The sequence below is a fragment of the Delphinus delphis genome, chromosome 3, assembly GCF_949987515.2.
Source record: "Delphinus delphis chromosome 3, mDelDel1.2, whole genome shotgun sequence".
In the NCBI taxonomy this organism is placed as follows: Eukaryota; Metazoa; Chordata; class Mammalia; order Artiodactyla; family Delphinidae; genus Delphinus; species Delphinus delphis.
Genome location: NC_082685.1, coordinates 135,769,801 through 135,791,827, shown reverse-complemented (window position 1 = coordinate 135,791,827; position 22,027 = coordinate 135,769,801).

The following is a 22,027-nucleotide window of genomic DNA, read 5'->3' as shown; positions in this document are numbered from 1 at the left end:
TCCTTTCCCATATTAGGGAAGTTTTCAACTATAATCTCTTCAAATATTTTCTCAGTCCCTTTCTTTTTCTCTTCTTCTTCTGGAACCCCTATAATTCAAATGTTGGTGCGTTTAATGTTGTCCCAAAGGTCTCTGAGACTGTCCTCAGTTCTTTTCATTCTTTTTTCTTTATTCTGCTCTGCAGTAGTTATTTCCACTATTTTATCTTCCAGGTCACTTATCCGTTCTTCTGCCTCAGTTATTCTGCTATTGATCCCATCTAGAGTATTTTTAATTTCATTTATTGTGTTGTTCATCGTTGCTTGTTTCATCTTTAGTTCTTCTAGGTCCTTGTTAACTGATTCTTGCATTTTGTCCATTCTATTGTCCATTCTATCTCCAAGATTTCGGATCAACCTTACTATCATTATTCTGAATTCTTTTCAGGTAGACTGCCTATTTCCTCTTCATTTGTTAGGTTTGGTGCATTTTTATCTTGCTCCTTTATCTGCTGTGTGTTTTTCTGTTTTCTCATTTTGCTTATCTTACTGTGTTTGGGGTCTCCTTTTTGCAGGCTGCAGGTTCGTAGTTCCTCCTGTTTTTGATGTCTGTCTCCAGTGGCTAAGGTTGGTTCAGTGGGTTGTGTAGGCTTCCTGGTGGAGGGGACTAGTGCCTGTGTTGTGGTGGATGAGGCTGGATCTTGTCTCTCTAGTGGGCAGGTTCACGTCTGGTGGTGTGTTTTGGGGTGTCTGTGGCCTTATTATGATTTTAGGCAGCCTCTCTGCTAATGGGTGGGGTTGTGTTCCTGTTTTGCTAGTTGTTTGGCACAGGTTGTCCAGCACTGTGGCTTGCTGGTCGTTGAGTGAAGCTGGGTGCTGGTGTTAAGATGGAGGTCTCTGGGAGATTTTCGCCGTTTGATATTATGTGGAGCTGGGAGGTCTCTTGTGGACCAGTGTCCTGAAGTTGGCTCTCCTACCTCAGAGGCAGAGCCCTGACTCCTGGCTGGAGCACCAAGAGCCTTTCATCCACACGGTTCAGAATAAAAGGGAGAAAGAGTAGAGGGAATTAGTAGAAGTATGAGGAAAGAAAGAAGGAAAGGAGGGAAGGAAGGAGGGAAGGAAGGAAGGAAGGAAGGAAGGAAGAAAGAAAGAAAGAAGCAAAGAAGGAAAGAAGGCAAGAAGGAACGAAAGGAGGGAGGGAGGGAGGGAGGAAGGAAGGAGGGAAAGAAGGAAAAACAGAAAGAAAGAAGATACAGTAAAAATAAAATAAAGTATAATAAAGTTATTGAATTAAAAAATTCTTATTTAGAAAAAAAAAAAAAGGGACGGATAGAACCTTAGGACAAATGTTGGAAGCAAAGCTATACAGACAAAATCTTACACAGAAGCATACACATACACCCTCACTAAAAGAGGTAAAGGGGGAAAAATCATAAATCTTGCTGTCAGAGACCACCTCCTCAATTTGGGATGATTCGTTGTCTAAAGGAGGGAAGGTAGGAATGAAAGAAAGAAAGAAAGAAAGAAAGAAAGAAAGAAAGAAAGAAAGAAAGAAAGAAAGAAAGAACGAAAGAAGGTAAAGTATAATAACGTTCTTAAAATTAAAATTGATTATTAAGAAAAAAATTTTAAGAAAAAACCATGGACGGATAGAACCCTAGGACAAATGGTGGAAGCAAGACTATACAGACAAAATCTCACACAGAAGAATACACATACACATTCACAAAAAGAGGAATAGGGAAAAAAATCATAGATCTTGCTCCCAAAGTCCACCTCCTTAATTTGGGATGATTGGCTGTCTATTCATGTATTCCACAGATGCAGGGTACATCAAGTTGATTGTGGAGCTTTAATCCGCTGCTTCTGAGGCTGCTGGGAGAGATTTCCCTTTCTCTTCTTTGTTCTCGCAGCTCCCAGGGGCTCAGCTTTGGATTTGGCCCTGCCTCTGCGTGTAGGTCGCTGGAGGGCGTCTGTTTTTTGCTCACAGGACGGGGTTAAAGGAGATCAGTAAGTAAAATATCTATGACTTGAATTTGTGAACACATCTCAACTTAATAGTAATATTTCACATAGAAAATGGTATTTTCTTAAAGGAAAGGACTAGGTAAAATGATTCATATATTCTTGTTCAGGGCTTTGGTAAAAAGCATTTTTCTCTCTTCTGATATTTTTCAATACAGAGATTGCTCATTTTAGAAAACTCAGTTTTAATGCATCACACATTCTTAGCCTGTTAAGAGGACTTAATCTACTGTTTTTATAGTCCTTACATATAAACCTAAAAACATGGTTTAATCAAACACTTTGATCAGTACCGTTTGAAGTATGGCTTCAAATGAATATTTCACACTTCTGTCTTACTGTCTTCTGTAAAAGGTAGAAGGAATATATCTTGCTTCTGAGATTTCTTTTAAACATTTGGTGTCCCTTCTCTTGTGTTATGCAGGTATGTTAGATCACTTTTCCATGTCACTTTCCACTTACTGACATGCATGTCTATTCCTAATACAAATATTGCTAAGGTTAGTAATAGTGACCATGATAACAACAATCAAATATGAAACACTTTTGTAGTGCCAGGTACTAAACTGTTTTATATGGTGTATGTCTTTAATCCTCCAACAACCCATTGAAACAGTGATAACATCCACATCTTACAGATAAAGAAATTGCAGCTTAGAAAGTGTAAGTACCTTGTCCAAAGTCACAATGGAAAAAGAAGAGTTGGGAGTTGAACCCAGGAGTTTAACTCCAGAGCTCCAGATCCCAAATCGCATGGCCTACTGGGTATCTCCTGTTAAGTGTTCTGCACGTGCTTCAAATTCAGCATATCAAGACACAAACGTTACATATCTTTAATCCCTATCTATCAAACAATGGTTTTTTTAAAGTCCAGTGAACTTGCTTTTTCTCCTATGCTTCTCTTTCAGTTAAAGGTTTCACTAATTCCCAAGTTCCCTTGAAAAGGATATTTGATGTCAACTTTCATTCTTCCTTTTCTCTTACCCAATTTTCACATTCAATTTGTCACTCTTGTTGACTCAGAGTTTAAATATTATTTTTTCTCAATATCCTACCTGTAATTAGCCTTGGTTCTTTTAATTATGTCATTGAATTATGGCAAAGTATTATAACTGGTTGTTATAGGTTGAATTTCTTCCTCCTCAAATTCATATGTTGGAGTACCCACCCCCGGTACAAAATGTGACCTTATTTGGAGATAGGTTGAGTGTGGGCCTTGATTTGGTATGACTATTGTCCTTATAAAAAGGGAAAACTTAGAAACAGTTAAACACACAGGGAGAATACCATGTGAACATGAAGGCAGAGATTGGGGTGATGTGTCTACAGATCAACGATCACAAAAGATTGCCAGCAAGCCACTAGAAGGTAGGGGAAAGGCATGGAACATACTCTTCCTCATAGCCCTCAAAAGGAACCAACCCTGATGACACCTTGATCTTAGACTTCTAACCTTCAGAACTGTGAGGTAATAAATTTCTGTTGTTTAAGGCACCTTGTTTAAAGTACTTTGTTACAGCAGCCCGAGCAAACTAATACACTGGTTTTCTGATGTCATGTTGCCATCAGATTTGCGTCATGAATTAGAGCCGCTGCAAGCTGCTCTTCGCCAAAGATGCTGCCCCTTCTTAAGCTCTGCCTTGACATATATACACTAATATGTGTAAAACAGATAACAAATAAGAACCTGCTGTATAAAAAAATAACTAAAATAAAATTCAAAAACAAAAACAAAACAAACAAAAAAAACTCTGTCTTTCCCAGAGCTTGTCCTTCCCCAAATCCATTTTCTCTTCATCAAGCAAAATTATGCTTATCTTTAAAATGCCAGTTTAAATAATATTTCCTTCTTTAACTTTCCCAAGTCTCAACCCACTCCACTTATGACAGAGGTTTTAGCTTCCTTAACTTCCCCAAGTTTGGGGTGTGTATCAGTTATGATCTAGACAGAAAACAGAAATTGCTGGACATTTGGTGAAACCATAGGTAATCACCATTTTTGCTGATCAGATTCAGCTCAGTATTAGTAAATGTATATGAGTCAATATAGTATTTTAAGCAGAGTAAATTTAGAACAGATAACTCTTTACACATAATGAAAAAGCGGAAAAGTTAAACAAAGGATGGTGAGGTGACCCAGATATTAGCAACACTGAGAAACTGTTGGTTCCCCTGAGACTGGAGAGACAAAGAGCGGAGGGCAACCCGGGAGCCAGCCTACCTGGTGAAGTTTGGAGCCATTGCAGGTCTGGAAGGCAGGAGCTGCAGCCACAGAGAAGGTTCAGAGAACCTCTCCAAAACAGGGAAAGAAATACTCCAACTTATCCCCTCATGCTGTCTTCTGCCAGTGCCCCCCAATTGGCTAAACTTAGCTAAACACTAGAAGCCAGTGGAGCTTGGGAAGTATATGTTATGATACGGAATAGAATGGATAAGGGTGGGGAAGAGATGAGCGAGGAAACAGGTGAATAAAAGGCAGAGATTAAGAGGTCCTCTTCTGTTTGACTTCAATTTGTCAGCCACCTGCTGGGTCTTAGGCCTGATGCTGTTCAGGATCTATTGCTCCACAGAGCCAATTCTTACATTGTCTGTGCTTTTTGTATACCCTGAACTTAATCCATACAGACAAATGTGACAATGGAACTTGCCAGAGTTCTCACATACAGTTTCTGGATGAATTAACATCAAAGGACAAAGGAAAGTCTCCTAATAATGAGGTCATGCTGCGCCGCCAGTCTACTGGCCTCAAAGTAATGCTCAGCAGACTTCTGCTTCCCAGGGAGACAGATCAGAGGCAGGACCCAAAATTGTGCACCTGCCTATGGGCATCCGAACAGATGTAAGTCAGCATGCAGAACACGGGCCGCAGGAAATCATGACACGGCAATCCAGTATGGACTGGAGGTGAGCGGCAAAGAGCACACCCGCGGCAACTCAGGGACGGGGGAGAGGGGGGCTATTATTTTACAGGATCTATGGCATCTCTGGTACTTGAATTTTGCAAGCTGTGTGACTGGGTTTTAATTTTTAGAGATGAATGCCGCTACAGAGTTGAGGGTGGGTATCACTAGGTTTTTCACCATTGGGATCTCAGTAAACCCAGAAATGGTTCTCTAACTAAGGACTTTCCATCTAGACACTCAAGGGTAGGGGCAACTGTACTCACACCGTGACATGAAATAAGCAAAGATTACTCAGCACTTAACCAGAGTGGAATGTTCCTACATGCAGTCCGAACAAAATGGGGCCATCTTGTTCTCGCTTCCAGATCCCCCCTTAGCTTTGGATCACAGTAAAATGAAACATCAAATGTTACATAGTAATGAAGTTCTACTTAGGTTAGGGAGGGTGGCGTGTACAGAAAACTTTTAAACTTTCTAAAATATTTTGGGTATTTTTTCTTCCAAAAGTTCTAGAAAGAATGGCTACTGCTTAAATTAGTCATTCCTTCTTTCATTTCCTCCTTTCTTCATTCTCATTCTGAAGCTTCTCTGGGTACCTGTGCCCTTTCTACTACAGATCTAACTGCTGCACTCATCTGTAAACCCATCTATCCCTGCTCCAAAGAACAAAAGGAAGAATCCTCAAGACCCATGCTTCTTTGAAAGCTGAGAAGGAGCGAATCCTAAACACACCTTTTATTCTCATGTTTCTGGTACACATAAAAGGGATTGCATGTAGTGTGGAGAATATTCTGGTATTAATTTTCAAGTTCTCCTCATTAAATAAAAATAAGTTTATTGACTACAGGAAGCTAAAGAAAATATCTCTGCAAATTTCTGCTCTGACACCTCGTCTTGATTTGGCATTGCACACTTTTATTTAGTCTTAACAAGCTGGTCAAGGAATATAAGAAAACATAGCTATTCTTAGGTCTAGTGGGACCTCCCTTGAAAGTCCAAATGGAACATCTGGATCAAAGACGAGTCCACTGGAAGACAAAGAGCAAGAATTTACCAGATGGCTCTGTCATTGGTCAAAGTTCATTTCATAGCACCTCAATTTTTCTACAATCTCTGGTTGTATTATCTAGTGCTTTCAGGCAGCCAAGAGCCTCTGTAGGTCAAGCTAGTTTGGATTTGGAAGATGAAGTTTCTGTGCCACTCAGTGGAAGCAACGAAGGCCATGTTAAAGCCCAACCCTCATCATCAGCAGGCTGAGACTGTCAGTGGCATTAGGAGATGACGGGAGTAATACATAATTTTCTCTGTCTCTTTCTCTCTTTTTTATACATATATGTATGAGCTATATATAGATTTGTCAGAATAATTCCTTGTCTTGATCATTTAAATTAAAAACTGTAAAATGCAAAATGATACAAATTCTACTTATAACGTTTTGGTCAGCGTCAAGCTAACGGCACCTGTTGTCTGTTACTGGGAGTAGAAGTCTGAACACTTCTGTTGGCTGAATATCGGTATTGGAGTCTCCATGGAAAACACAACGCAGTCAAGCACTAGATGAAACAGTGCTTTTCTCACATGGAGAAGAAATGGGGAAAAGTCAGCTTCAATTGTGGGTGTCAGTTCCCCATGACCAGCTGGTCCCTTCTAGCAGCTGCCACAGGGCACATGGCCTGGAGTGCACCCCTCTTGTGCTGTAGCGGAAGGTCCCTGTCCCCTCCCCATGGGGGACAGATATAACAGTTGGGTTGCCCAGGTGCCTGATGCACAAGCTTAAGTAGAACAAAGGAGCACACACGGAATCTGAAACAGGGAAAGATATTCCTACAGGAGGTGATAAGTCCATCACAAGCCCTGAGGACTCATTATCTCCTGATAAGGAAGTAATCCAGGTCCAAGACCCATTCTTCTTTTTTAACATCCTTATTGGAATATAATTGCTTTACAATGGTGTGTTAGTTTCTGCTATATAACAAAGTGAATCAGCTATACGTATACATATATCCTCATATCTCCTCCTTTTTGCGTCTCCCTCCCACCCTCCCTATCCCACCCCTCTAGGTGGTCACAAAGCACTGAGTTGATCTCCCTGTGCTAAGTGGCTGCTTCCCACTAGCTATCTATTTTACATTTGGTAGTGTATATATGTCCATGCCCCCTCTCACTTTGTCCCAGCTTACACTTCCCCCTCCCTGTGTCCTCAAGTCCATTCTCTACATCTGCATCTTTATTCCTGTCCTGCCCCTAGGTTCTTCAGAACCATTTTTTTTTTTTAGCTTCCATATATATGTGTTAGCATACGGTATTTGTTTTTCTCTTTCTGACTTCCTTTACTCTATATGACAGACTCTAGGTCCAATCACCTCACCAGAAATAGCTCAATTTCGTTTCTTTTTATGGCTGAGTAATATTCTATTGTATATATGTGCCACATCTTCTTTATCCATTCGTCTGTTAATGGACACTTAGGTTGCTTCCATGTCCTGGCTATTGTAAACAGAGCTGCAGTGAACATTGTGGTACATGACTCTTTATGACTTATGGTTTTCTCAGGGTATATGCCCAGTAGTGGGATTGCTGGGTCATGGAGAACAGTATGGAGCTTACTTAAAAAACTAAAAATAGAACTACCAACACCCATTCTTATGCTGCCAGGTGGAGATGGAAAGATTACATCCACAAGACTGCCTTTCCCAACAGGCAGCATGAGAAAAAATATATTTAGCTTGAGTTATATAGATAATTAACTCATACCACATTGCACTGTTTGACATAATGAAATTAAGAAGAATAAAATCTGCCTCCTATCAAGCAATTCCTGTCCCCATATTGCATATGCTTGAAAAATATTGACTAAAAATAGCGTCAAACTTTGAAAGAAGAGTATGTTTAATCCATCAAATGAAAATGTCTAGAGATCACAGAGGAGCCGTGATTTTGTCCCAACTGAATGGTAGTACACCCTAATATGTAGAGGATATCAGTTGCCCTCTTGTAAACAGCTCCCACTAATAACTGTAGACTGGTCTCTGTAAGAAAATAAGGAATGGGCTCCCTGAGACCCACTGTCAGGAAGGCAAGCTGCCCAAATAGGTTTAAATCACAGCAAAAAGGGACGCACTCTGCAGTGATATTAAGGGTTGGGATGAGTGAATGGAAATGAGAGTCTTGGTTTTTTTAAAGTATAGATGTTATAAGCATAGCTGTCAAGTTTAATGTGGACTAAGAGAGAAAAACAAAATTAAAGTACTGGGGTGAAAAATGCCAGTGATGACTGCATGTATGAAAAATAATAAACAAGTTTTATAGTTCAGGATTAAAGTTCAAAAAGTAGAAGAATATTGTCTATATATATTTGAGCCTTTACAGAAATACCTAAGAATACACACCGACACACACCATCTAAATCTGTATTATAGAGGCACATCTCACTTTATTGTACTTTGCTTTATTGTGCTTCATGCGCATTGAAGTTTCTACAAAGTAAAGGTTTGTGGCAACCCTGCATCGAGCAAGTCTATCAGCACCATTTTTCCTACAGTATTTGCTCACTTTGTGTCTCTGTGTCACATTTTGGCAATTCTTGAAATATTTCTAATTTTTTCATTATTATTATATTTGTTATGATGATCCGTGATCAGTGATCTTTGATGTTACTATTGCAAAATGATCATGACTTGCTGAAGGCTCAGATGATAGCTAACATTTTTTAGCAATAAAGTATTTTAAAATTAATGTGTGTACAGTTGACCATAACCAACACAGGTTTGACCTGTTCAGGTCCACTTATACACAGATTTTTTTCACTAAGTTCGTACTACAGTCCTACACAACTGAGGCTGATAGAATCCAAAGATGCAGAACCGTGGATACAGAGGGCCAACTGTAAAGTGATACTCGGATTTTGACTGCATAGAGGGCTGATGTCCCTGATCTCCACATTGTTCAAAGATCAACTGTACATAGGTTTTTGTTGTTGTTGTTTTTTACTTAATGCTATTGCACACTTAATAGATAACAGTATAGTGTAAATATAACTTTTATATGTCCTGGGAAACCAAAAGATTCATGTGACTTGCTTTATTGCAACATTTGCTTTACTGTGGTGGTCTGGAACTGAACCAACAATATCTCTGAGGTGTGCCTGTATTCATATCTCTATATATGTAATTATATATACACAGAACTGTGTGTGTATAAATGTATGGATACATCAAATGAGTGAGTGAAGAGCGTAGGGTGAAGAGAAATTGGACTATTGGGTTCAAATCTGGATTCCTCCATTTACCAGCTTGTGATCTTGTGATTTGGGGCAAGTGACTTCACCTCCTTTCATATGGATTAGGTTGAATTATATGAAATTTCCATTTCTAGGGGTCAAAATATTTGGACAGTAGCTATATCTCGTTGTCCGACCTAATTGAATGGTGTGAAATAAGAGTAAAGCTTCATAATTGTTGTTGCAGGAATTAAACAATGCACATAGATTATATAAGATAGTCCCTGCCATATATTAAGTGCTCAAGTTTGTTATTAAATATGCATTTTCCATTTTCACCACAATATTGAACTCCAAACAGCATGCCAGGGGCAAGTGAGTTCTTGATGGTTTTTGTTTGTTTGTTTGTTTTTGTTTTTGTTTTTCAGTACGTGGGCCTCTCACTGTTGTGGCTTCTCCCGTTGCGGAGCACAGGCTCCGGACGCGCAGGCTCAGCGGCCATGGCTCACGGGCTCAGCCGCTCCGCGGCATGTGGGATCTTCCCGAACCGGGGCACGAACCCGTGTCCCCTGTCTCGGCAGGCGGACTCTCAACCACTGCGCCACCAGGGAAGCCCTTGATGGTTTTATAACCTTCAGTTCTAGCCTATAAAATACGTGAGTGGGAAATACTGGCAACCAAATATCTAGATAAACATGAGAATAAGCACAACTGAGCAAAATGCCCTCACAAAACCGGTCATTTTTGCCTGTGAATTATTATTTCCTCCCATATGAGACCTGATATCTGAAGGTGCACCAAATTATTGAGGTGACAGAAATGAAATTCCTTTTCTTTGGCACACTAAAAAAGAGAACCCCCCATTCTCTTTTCCGTATATGGTAACACGAGGAAATGACCCTTTACTGAGGACTTTACTGAGGAACAGGAACAGAAAGAAAGAAAGAGAATGAAATCAGTGAACGGCCTGGAAACACAGCCCTGCTCATTCCACAGCCAGCTTGCTCATCACAGAGAGGAATGTGCTGTGGACACCTCTCCCACTGTCTCTGGGAACTTGGCGGCTTTGCACAAGGATACTCATTGTTCTGAACCCGAGCTTGTCCTCAGCTGGGAGTTTACACCCTGCATCTCTGAAAGCCACTTGTGTAAATGTCAAGGCTCTCCTGAGAGATGATCGTTCACTCAAATGCTGGGAAGGTGTCAGTGGCAAAAGCAGGGTTTTCTTGTGGTGGTCTCAACAACTGAAGGTGGAGTTGGTACAAACACTGCAGTGCCTGGAAAACCCTCTGGGGAGGTTTATCCTCCAAGAGGAATACGGCTCACCACAGTCAGGAGGAATAGAAGCTGCGACGTGTCCTGAGTGATGGAAAATTACATTCTACCTGAAACACATATGTACAAGGATTGCTGGAACAACTGAAGTGCATTTTACGTAAAATCATAGGTCCCCATTTTGAAGAACACTCTCCAAAAATAATAAGCAAATACTTTAATCCCACTAAGTACGGTGTTTAGAAAACTGCTCAAGGTTCAGTAAGTCTTAGAGTCAGCCTTCCGTTCAGGGGAAAGCTTGTTCTTTGATTTTACACTTTACCTGTAGAAAAAGTCCACACGGTAGGGTTTTAAAAAAATATTTTCTTGCTTAAGTTGAACTGTCTTCCCAAACGTGAATTTCGCTTCACAACCTGATCCTGACATGTAAGAATTTGTAACGTTCAAAGTGAGAATTAATCACATGTCAAGCACGTTAGAAAGACCATGTTTCCAATAAATTCAGTGCAATTATTCCCCTATAGAATTCCTGACCAGCTATGCTTCAATTAAATGCAGTGGCTGTTGTCTTCAACTTTTTTCCTTTTCCTTTTTGTCTGCCAAATATTATCTATAGTGTGCTATTGAAGCAGATATAATCTAGTTCAAAAAAGCATAATTACAGCTCACTACTTGCCTTTTAAAAATATAGGAATGTTAAAAGATTTTCCTAAGATTTTTGTAAAGATGGCCCTAAATAGCAATCTTTCTCTAATGTAAATAGTCTTATTTTGGCCCTCTTCAGATCAGTGGCTATAGGTCATTCACAAGATATGAGGGGAGAAGTACAGGAAAAGAGTAGGCCAAGTGTCACTACTTGTTAGTCTTCCTATTTTAACAGATGCTCCAAAGGAATCATTAGAATCACTATTTTGGCTCACATGACCTCTACCAATGGAAGAACTAACCTGAATTTCCAAATATTTCTTTTGCTCTGAGATTGAAAAACATTCAGGAATGTCTGTGAAATATACCTTGCTTAAGACACTGGTGTTATTAAAATCACTGAATGGTGTTATGTAGGAATTTGATTAGCTTTACTGTGGTACTACCACTTAACTGGATGTCTAAAAAGTGTCTAGTTCCCAGCTGGTAACCTGGAAATAAGTAGTGTGTATCAGAGTAATGGTTCTAAACACTTTGGGAGTCTAATACCCTTTAAGAGTCTAAGGGATGTTTTAGATTCTCTTTAAAATATATATATATAAACAAATGTGCTTAAATTTTCATAAAATTTCCATCTCCCCAGCAAGACAGTTGACCCCAAGTTAAAAAGAACAATTTTAGAAGGATTTGAATCCTTGATTGCTAGCTTTCTTCACACTTCAAATGCCACTGGAACTAGGATTCTAAATCTTGAGCAAAAGGAGTACCTCATGATAATATATTTTCCATTTAGCACATGAAAGCAGTAATTAGTATGAAGTTGAAAAAAATGAGGAAGAAAATAGCAAAACTGGAAAATGTGAGATTAAGTAGGCTTTACGGCCTCTTCCTTTACCATGGAAGACTTATATCTAGATATGATGCATGACCATGTCCACCCTAGGACAGCTGACTGGCAGGGTAAAACTGACATCTTTCCAAATACGTACTTAGTATAAATAGAAAACAAAACTATATAATTACAGAATATTCTTACATTCTGCTGAAAATGACTAGAGTCTCATTTCTTCATTCACTCATTCATTCAAAATGAACTTGTCAAGCATTAAACACTGTAGGGAGACATCAATAAAAATAACACATGCTCATTGTACTCATGGAATTTTAAATCTATTTAAGCTGCTCACAAATTTTTTTGGCAGTTGAAAGTGGAAAGAATATCACATTTACCTGCACCACTCTCCCCCCATCAAGGTTGTTTTTTTCTAATAGACTCATCATAGATACCAGAATAAACCTTTAATCTATTTAATAAACCTACAAATCATGTGATGACCTATAGTCTGGAGCACTGTATTAGGAATGTGCTATATTATTTTTTTCTAACCTATGTTATGGGGGCAAAGAGATTGAGAATATCTTTTATGAGCATTAAAATCTGCTTTATCGTAATGTAAATTTAATGTCATTATTTGAAAAAGATAAAGTAACATTTGGAACTTCATATCTAATGATCTGAATTTGTTTAACAAATTTGATTTTCATTTATGTTCTTTCTTCCTGAAAAAGAACAAAACTATTAAATGAGGTTAACATTAATGTGTAGAGCTCTTGGGTAAACACTTCCACCTTGAAAGGAAATCTGATGACCTCTCAACTGAAGAGTGTTGAAGAGGGAAAGATAGAGTGGGTGTTGAAAATAATTTTTCTGAGAAGAGCACCAAAGGGCACAAATATACTCCTGTATCTTCCATGCTTTAATCCTGGTAAACATGAGAAATTATGGAGAGGAATACAGCAGATCTGTTTGGATGACAGTGATGGCTGAACCACAGGTATGCTTTCGGTATATAACCGCCCCCCACGCTATGACTCAAGATTTTGAGGGAGTCTTTCGCAAAAATCCCTATCTACTTATTTGTGCCCAATTTTTTTGGACAGTTTAGTACATATTTTAAATAGGTAAATGTATATAAAAGCAGAGGCTAAAATCATTTCAGATCATTGCCATATTAGTACTTAGGAAATTACTTTGAATGTAGGTTAGTGGTGAAGCCATATGTATTCTACATGGTCAATCTGGTTTATGTCTTAGAGCAGAGGAAAACGTTAAAGCAATGTGGCAGTCAAACGGCATCGTTCCTTCCAGAACTGAGAATATATTTGTGTAGTACATTGACACAGGTCAGCTATATAACGACTACAAAAACAGGAAGCTATGTGATGTACTTTAACTTTCATAAATATGAACCTAGAGGGTTTTTCAGTCCACTCAGATACTGTTGTTTATCTATTGTCTTCTCCATGACGCTGCCCGAGTAGATTCCCTACTTTAGGAAGTCCTTTTAAAAGCTGCAGAGGCTACAGTGTCCTTGTAATGGGGAAGGATTTCTTTGCAACATTAAAACTCTACTCAGACAAAATGTCGGAAACACTTGATACAGATGAAGTACTTCTAGTGCTTGGCAACACATCTAGTTTTTACTGTGTTCTGCATTGCCATCCATTTGCATTAAAAACACAGCCAAAATATCTGAAACAAATGTCGTCAACTGTCATGAAACTTTTCAAACTCATCAGCACAGGGGGCTTAAATCACTGCCTCTTTAAATGGTAGAAAATCGAGGCAGCATATGAAGCTCTTACCTACTACCGAGAAGTTCACTCTCATTCTCAAGGACAACATTGAACTTAGAACAGAATTTTCACATTTTAGAAGGTCTCTATTAAGACTCTTTCAAATAGAGACTTTGTTTTTCGTTTTTTTTTTTTTTTTTTTTTTTTGCGGTACGCGGGCCTCTCACTGTTGTGGCCTCTCCCGTTGCGGAGCACAGGCTCCGGACGCGCAGGCTCAGCGGCCATGGCTCACGGGCCCAGCCGCTCCACGGCATGTGGGATCCTCCCGGACCGGGGCACGAACCCGTGTCCCCTGCACTGGCAGGTGGACTCCCAACCACTGCGCCACCAGGGAAGCCCTAAAATATACATTTTTAATTCAAATCTGTATTAATCTGCTCAGGCTGCCATAACAGAACATCACAGACCAGGTAGCTTAAACAACAGAAATTTGTTTCCTCATAGTTCTTGAGGCTGGAATTCCAAGATCAAAGTGCTGGCAGGGTTGGTTTCTGGTGAGAACTCTCTTCCCGGTTTGTAGATGGCCTCCTTCTCGCTGTATCCTCGAAAGGCCTTTCCTCTGTGCCTGTACATACCTGACATCTCTTCCTCTTCTTATAAGTATATGAGGCCCATTAGATTAGGATCTCACACTTTGCCTGAGTTAACCACCTTAAAGACCCTATCTCCAAATACAATCATCTTCTTTTGTATCTTTTTTTTTTTAGATTCCACATATGTTATATCATATGATATTTGTCTTTCTCTGTCTGACTTAAAGACTTATCACTTAGGATGATAATCTCCAGGTCCCTTCATGTTGCTGCAAAGGGCATTATTTCATTCTTTTTAATGGCTGAGTAATATTCCACTGTATATATGTACCCCATCTTCTTTATCTATTCATCTGTAGATGGACATTTAGGTTGATTCCATGTCTTGCCTATTGTGAATAGTGCTGCAATGAATATCAGGGTACCTGTATACTTTTGAAGCATGTTTTTCTCCGGATATATGCCCAGGAGTGGGATCAATGGATCATATGGTAGCTCTATTTTTAGTTTTTCAAGGAACCTCCTTCATACTGCTCTCCACAGTGGCTGTTACCAATTTACGTTCCCACCAACAGTGTAGGAGGGTTCCCTTTCTCCACACCTTCTCCAGCATTTATGGTTTGTAGATTTTTTCATGATGGCCATTCTGACCAGTGTGAGGTGATATCTCATTGTACTTTTGATTTGCATTTCTTTAATAATTAGTGATGTTGAGCATCTTTTCATGTGCCTCTTGGTCACCTATATATCTTCTTTGGAAAAATGTCTACTTAGGTGTTCTGCCCATTTTTTGATTGGGCTGTTTGTTTTTAAGATATTGAGCCACATGAGCTTTTTGTAAATTTTGGAGACTAATCTGTTGCTGGTCACATCGTTTGCAAATATTTTCTCCCATTCTGTGGGTTGTCTTTTAGTTTTGTTTATGGTTTCCTTTGCTGTGCAAAATCTTTTGAGTTTAATTAGCTCCCATTTGTTTATTTTTATTTCCTTTACTGGGGGAAACTGATTGAAAAAGATATTGCTGTGCTTTATGTCAGAGAGCATTCTGCCTATGTTTTCCTCTAAGAGTTTATAGTATGCAGTCTTACATTTAGGCCTCACAGACTTAGAGAACAAACTTATGGTTACTAAGGGGAAAGGGTGGGGGGGGAGGGTTAGACTGGGAGTGTGGGATTGATATGTACACACTACTATATTTAAAATAGATAACCAACGAGGACCTACTGTATAGCACAGGAAACTCTGCTCAATATTCTGTTAATAACCTAAATGGAAAAGAATTTGAAAAAGGATAGACACTTAACAAAAGTTGCTCAATGATAGACACATATCTGAAGATGATCTCATTGTTATGATAGCAAAGGAAATCATGCAACTTGAATTCATTTTGAAGAGTTTTCAACAATTACAGTATTCTTTGACACAGCCTAGTCTTGTGTGTTAGTGGTAACTCTGGTCCCTTTTGTTACTATATATCTGTGTGTGTTAGGGTTTTTAGCATATGTTGCAATAAAAAAGTGAAAAATTATTGGATATCAAAATAAGTGGACATTGCCAAGACATAGACTCTTCTACAATTGCAATTTTATTTTTATTATAGATAAATAAAAATAGACAACAAGATTAAGAGGATTTGTATTTTGCAAGTGGCCACTAAATTTGCATTAAAGCAGAAGAAAAGGAAAAAAATCAAACTAGTAGAAACAGAGTAGAATAGTGGTTGTCAGTGGCTGGGTGGTGGGGGAAATTGGGAGATAGTGATCAAAGGGTACAAACTTTCATTTATAAGGTGAATAAGCTCTGGGGTCTAATGTACAGCATGGTGACTACAGTTAACAATATGGTATTGTACACTTGAAAGTTGCTTAGAGAATAGATCTTAAATGTTCTCACTACACACACATACAAGGGTAACTATGTGAGGTGGTGGATGCATTAACTAACTTTTATTGTGGTAATCATTTCACAGTGTATACATATATCAAATGGTCATCTTGTACAACTTAAAGTTATACAATTTTATTTATCAATTATGCCTCAGTAAAGCTTGAAAAAGAGATATTACTTTGGAAAGATTATTTTTACATTCAATCTTATGAAAGGAATACACTAATACTACAATCGACTCAATTGCATACAAAATTTATGTATCTACATCCATCACTGCTGCCTGGCAGTTCCCATAATTGCTGTTATTGCGTGCATTCTAATGTAACAGCAGCTCACTTCATTTCTTAATCACATAGACATAATTCCACTTGGTTCTAATTAACAAATAACCTTTGGCAAAATCACTCAGAAGTTTTCTCATTAGTAAACAGAGAAACCTCTTCAATTTTATTCAGAGCTGTGTTTGCGATTCTAGAAGTTTAATTGGATTCCTCAGGTTAATCTTACAAGAATTGTGCTTTTCTCTAGCAGACACTCATACACCTCTAACATGCTTATAATCACATTACCCTCCTTAATTATTGACTTTTGGAAGGGTATAGATTCATAGTAATTACAACAGATCAGATATACAGGTTCGATCATTTTTCACATGATTTAATAACTCATTGAACTGTCTAATCTTTGTGCCTCTACCATGTTCAGAGTAAAAAAGGCAATTTAATTGGATGACACAGTCGTTCTTCTTTTTATACTTGTGAAATAGTTCATACAAAAAGGCATAGAAAATAGAAATATAGCAAAACACGTCTTAAATGTGTGGTGTGCTGGGTTTTTTCAGCCTCAGGCAGCATATACACTCTAGCAACCCCATTCCGAAATTTTGATTCCTTTCTCCACTGCCTTCCAGGGCAGTTCTGGCATTTCTTCATCACTCAACATAGGCCATCTTTTTCTCCACGCTTTCAAGAACCAGCCTAGCATAGGTTAGCTATACTTTCTAAGGTCCTTGCCCAGGTATTGTCTTAACTCATAAGACAGAAATCCACTTTTAATAATTTCCCCTTTATCCAATTTTATATTCCATCACCCTCAACCCAGCACTGGAGTATATGCTCCTGGACCTTGACAGTATATATTGACTTACCCTGCATCTTCTTGGTATATAGTTCCTTGTCTTTCTTATCCAGTCCAGCAATTTCCTGATCAGGCTATGTTGTGACTTATTCGTAGTCATTAATTTGCTGACCTAGAGGGAGAGGGAGAGGGGATACTGAAGTGAGTTGGGTCATGTTGACTTGGAAGGCAAACGTCTCTGATCATCTGAAAGCAAAGAGGAGTGAGTGACTTCTGTATGCTTAGAGGCTTTTGAAGAATCTAGAGATTCAAGATTTCTGAGCACAATGACCTATACATTTCCATTCCAAGTCTCAGGGCTTACTTTACCAGTCATGATCTTGGCATAGTAGGGTTGAAAATTAAACCTTCTCTGGAGCCCTTATACCTCTATAACTAAGGGTTGAGCCTGATCTTCACCTTTTTCTGTCTTCCTGCTGCAAGAGATGAGTCTTTTTATATATTTCCAAAGCGGTCCCCTGGCTTTCATCATTCATCATAAATGGGCCATCCTCAGCCTAAGCTTGTCTTTATCCTATGACTTAATAATCTTCATAGCCATCTAACTCCATAATCTTTAAAGTGAATACTTTCACCAACCCCCTCAACTGTCTGGTATCTATCAAATTATTCAATTATACCTCATTTTAACACCAATGAAAATTCTAATAATTGCACTACTACAGTATTTCAGGTAATATCAGTACTCTAAATCCAGTCATGGGTAACTGGCCAGAGGGTGATCTCGTTCCAAAATCTGATTTTATAGTTTGCTTCTTAGAATCCCTTCCATTGCCAACATTCTTTCTCGTTTGGGGGATTTTAAAACAATTGTTTCTGTTTTGGTTTGGTTTTCCCCAGTAAACTAGCTCTATGAAGGAGATCTGTATGCAGGAGTATTATTAGTGTGTGTTTTTAGAAACAAAACCTTTAAGGAAGTAATGGACACGGGCTTGAGAAAAAGAACGTGAACTTTCATAAATTTTAAATAGAAGCAGCCAATCCCTCAGGAAGCCCTAGGGCTGGAATGGCTCTTCAGACTCGTTCTAAATTGAGGAAAGGGGGCTAGAGTTTTTAGCCACACATCTCTCACTCACTGGCTGTTGCCTTCACCAGAAAGGGGCCATAATTTTGGGCGAGATGACTCTCTTCAGCCAACAGAAATTCCTGAGATGGACCCAGTCGTGAACTATTAGGAAGTAACATTCCTAGCAGTTACTAGGAGTAACTGGGGAAATGAGTGACTTGGCCTACAAGAAGTAATCTAGGTAGTGGACCACAGTATCCACTACATATGGCTCCAGGGCAAGAAATAGCTATTAAAGATCATATTTTTAACAGAGAATAAAATTACCTTGTTTGGGAAACCAAATATCTTGGGGACTGAAACTCTAAGACAGATAGCTTTTATAGCTACGTGTAATTTAATGTTGTTATGTGTAATTATGAACTAGTAATTTTTTATTCTAATAGAGTCTACTTTAGCAGAGAAAACTGTATGTGAGTGAAACTAGTTTAGCATACATAATACAACCACTAAAATTGTGCTTTTGTGGCAGTTATCTGGCTTATCACATCATATCTACTGTAAGTAAATTACTGTAATTTGCATGTTAGAAGTCAGAGCACATATCAAATATGCATGTAAGATATGTTTTAAAAATTCAAGATAAATTGACTCTAAGTAATAAAAAATAAATGTGTATGTACTGGTTTGCTAGGACTTCCATAACAAAATACCACAGACTGGGTGGCTTAAACAACAGTAAATTATTTTCTCATAATTCTGGAGACTGGAAATCCAAGATCAAAGTGTTGGTAGGTTTGATTTCTCCTGAGGCCTCTCTCCTTGGTTTATAGATAGCCTCTTTTTTGCTGTGTCCTCACATGGTCTTTTCTCTTTGCATGGATATTGCTGGTGTCTCTTCCTTCTCTTATAAAGACACTAGTCATATTGGACTTATCTCATTTAACCTTAATTTCCCCTTTAAAGTCTTTATCTCCAAATATAGTCACACTGGTGTTTAAGGCTTTAACACATGAACTTCGGAGGACCTAATTCAGTCTATAACAGTAAGGTTATACTAATATGTTCATTTCCCCCAGAGAAGCTTCTGTACCTATTGGTAATTCTCTCACCCACAAGTATAAATTCTGGGTCCTTCTGGTAATATAATAAGGATGAAGAATTCTATTTCCCTTTACTTTCCTACTCCACCATTGTGTTTTGTTCATACACTAACACACACACACACATACACACCTCACCTCCTTGGTCCAATAGATTTTTTTAGGTCAGAGGCAGGTTGAGAAGTGAGACTACAAAGTCATCAGAACTGGAAAAGAGATGAAAGGAAAAGGCAAAGAAAGGAATCAGAAATGGATTGGTCTCATTTTATTCCCAAACAAAGGCAATATAAGCCTTTTCTCTACAGCTCCTTGTCAAAGTATAATTCTCAAAATAAAAAGAAATAATTGTCACACACCTAGATAGTAAGCACATGCCATGACTTAGGGATCTAAAAGGATGACAGAGCTATTTACAAAGACATTTTGAAAAAATGCCATTATATAGTTTATAAAAACAAAATAAATTTTGAAATGAAATGTTAAAGTACTACAAAATTGATTACCTACAGAACCATATAACATAACTTTTGATACAATCTTCTTTAATAGACAAAAAAGAAAATCACTGCATTTTATCAGTTTTCTATAAGTTAGTTTCTAGAGTTAAGAAATGTCTAGACAATCAATAGTAAGTAGTATGTTAAACAAAGTTACAATTCCCTGAAGGGTAAGATGACCTGAGGCAGGCCAGTTAGACAATGCTATAGGATGACGTTAAATGCTTAAACAATCATCTTTGCCTTATTTCCTATATTGTAATATTTGTTTCTTTAATACTCTGGTATCATCTCCATGTAACCCAACTAAAGTGTGGCCAAAATTACAGGAGCAAGAAAACATCAAAATATTTTTGTTTTATACATTCTGGTAGGCCTAGATTCTTATTATTAGCACCAAAGAGGCTGTCATTATCTTGTAATTATAGTTGATAAATTTTGAAGTTAATAGGTCAGCCATGTTTACATTGGTAGAAATGTACAATCTAAATGTTCTTCCTCCACATTATAAATGTTGGATCCCTACTTACAATAATATTGGATATATTATAATCATTAAAAATTAAGGACATGTGCACATCTCTTTTACTGCTTTATAATACTTGAATTTAGTTCTGTAAAATATTGAAAGCCAATCATTAGGGAAAAAATCCCCACAATCAATTGCGTGCAGCATATTTTAAAAATTTAAGAAGTCATTGACCAGGTGGCTTTCACATTTCCCTCAGCTTGACTAAACTTTAGATGCATTTCTTTCTGCCTCTAAGTCCCTGACCTGTCTCTCACCCTGGCTTTATAAGAATTTTATAAGCATTCAGATGGCCTAGACATAGAGGTCCTTCTCCTCCCTTTACCTAGAGAATTTTTTAAGAAGTGTATGATTGTAAGTGATTTCTCTGCCTCTACGAAAGATAAATATCTTTAAAAGCCTCCTGCCAGTTTTACAACCCAAGGAATGTCTTTCTCCCATGTCCTGGGTGTCATCCCATTGAAATATAATCACCAAGGAAGATAGCACCCATATCTCCCAGTCTCTGCGTAAGCGTAGGAGTCTACATTTCATGGACACTGATTAGAAAACACAGATGGCCTAATCACTGAGAAAAATGTTTGCAACTTCAGGAAACAACTCAATATACTTAACAAGTGCCATTGATCAACCTCTTCTCTGACAACTTCCAGTACTTTTCCACTAGCTCATCCCAGTCCGTCAAGACCCTCCCATGCTTTTTTTCAACAGCTGAATCCAGACAGAGTTCTGTTCTCTCTTCCTCTGATAATAGCTTTGTATAAATCTTTGCCTATTTAACTTTGATGAAATTTTTGCTTTAAAACCATTTTCTGTAATGACCTCCTCATTCCCCAAGTAACATATTTCTAAAATTGCTCTATAGTTTTCTGTCTCCCTTTCTGTATACTAAACCAGAGTAAAATATTCAATCAACATTTTCTCTTACACTTTTATTCATAGGAAAGAAAATTCATTCAATGAGCTGGGTAAAGGTTGTGATGCTTATTACTTAAGAAAAATAACTTTAAAGATAACTCTTTGATATTCTAACTCTAAAACGAAAGGAGAAGCAAAAGTTTAAAGTTTATTTGAATCAGATGATTCTTTAAGTTAGACTCACAAAAACATATAGTTTGACAAAAGTTTACTTTTCCATAATTTTAACTCAAAAATAAAAAATAATTTTTTCACTTGATAATTTTTTTCAGAGATTTTTAAAAATAGCACACTGTTTAAAGATGCAGCAGATAATTGCAAACCTATTAAAATTTCATTTAGTTGAAAATTATAGTAATTTTTTACCCTTGAAAACTGAGAGAGTATATGTGATTTTTATGATTTCCCAAAAATGTTTGGAAGAAAGGGTAATGTCTAAAGAAAGAAATGTTGATGATTCAATTATTCATTCTTAGGAAAAATTATTCTGGTCTTGTAATTTTCTTTTCCCAGCAGTAGATAAAGATGTTATCCTCTTTGGAGAATTGTCTGTTCAGATCTTCTGCCCGTTTTTTAATTGGGTTGTTTGTTTTTTGATGTTGAGCTGTATGAGCTATTTATATATTTGGGGTATTAACCCCTAATCCATCATATCATTTGCAAATACCTTCTCCCATTCAATAGGATGTCTTTTCATTTCGTTGATGGTTTCCTTTGCTGTGCAAAAGCTTT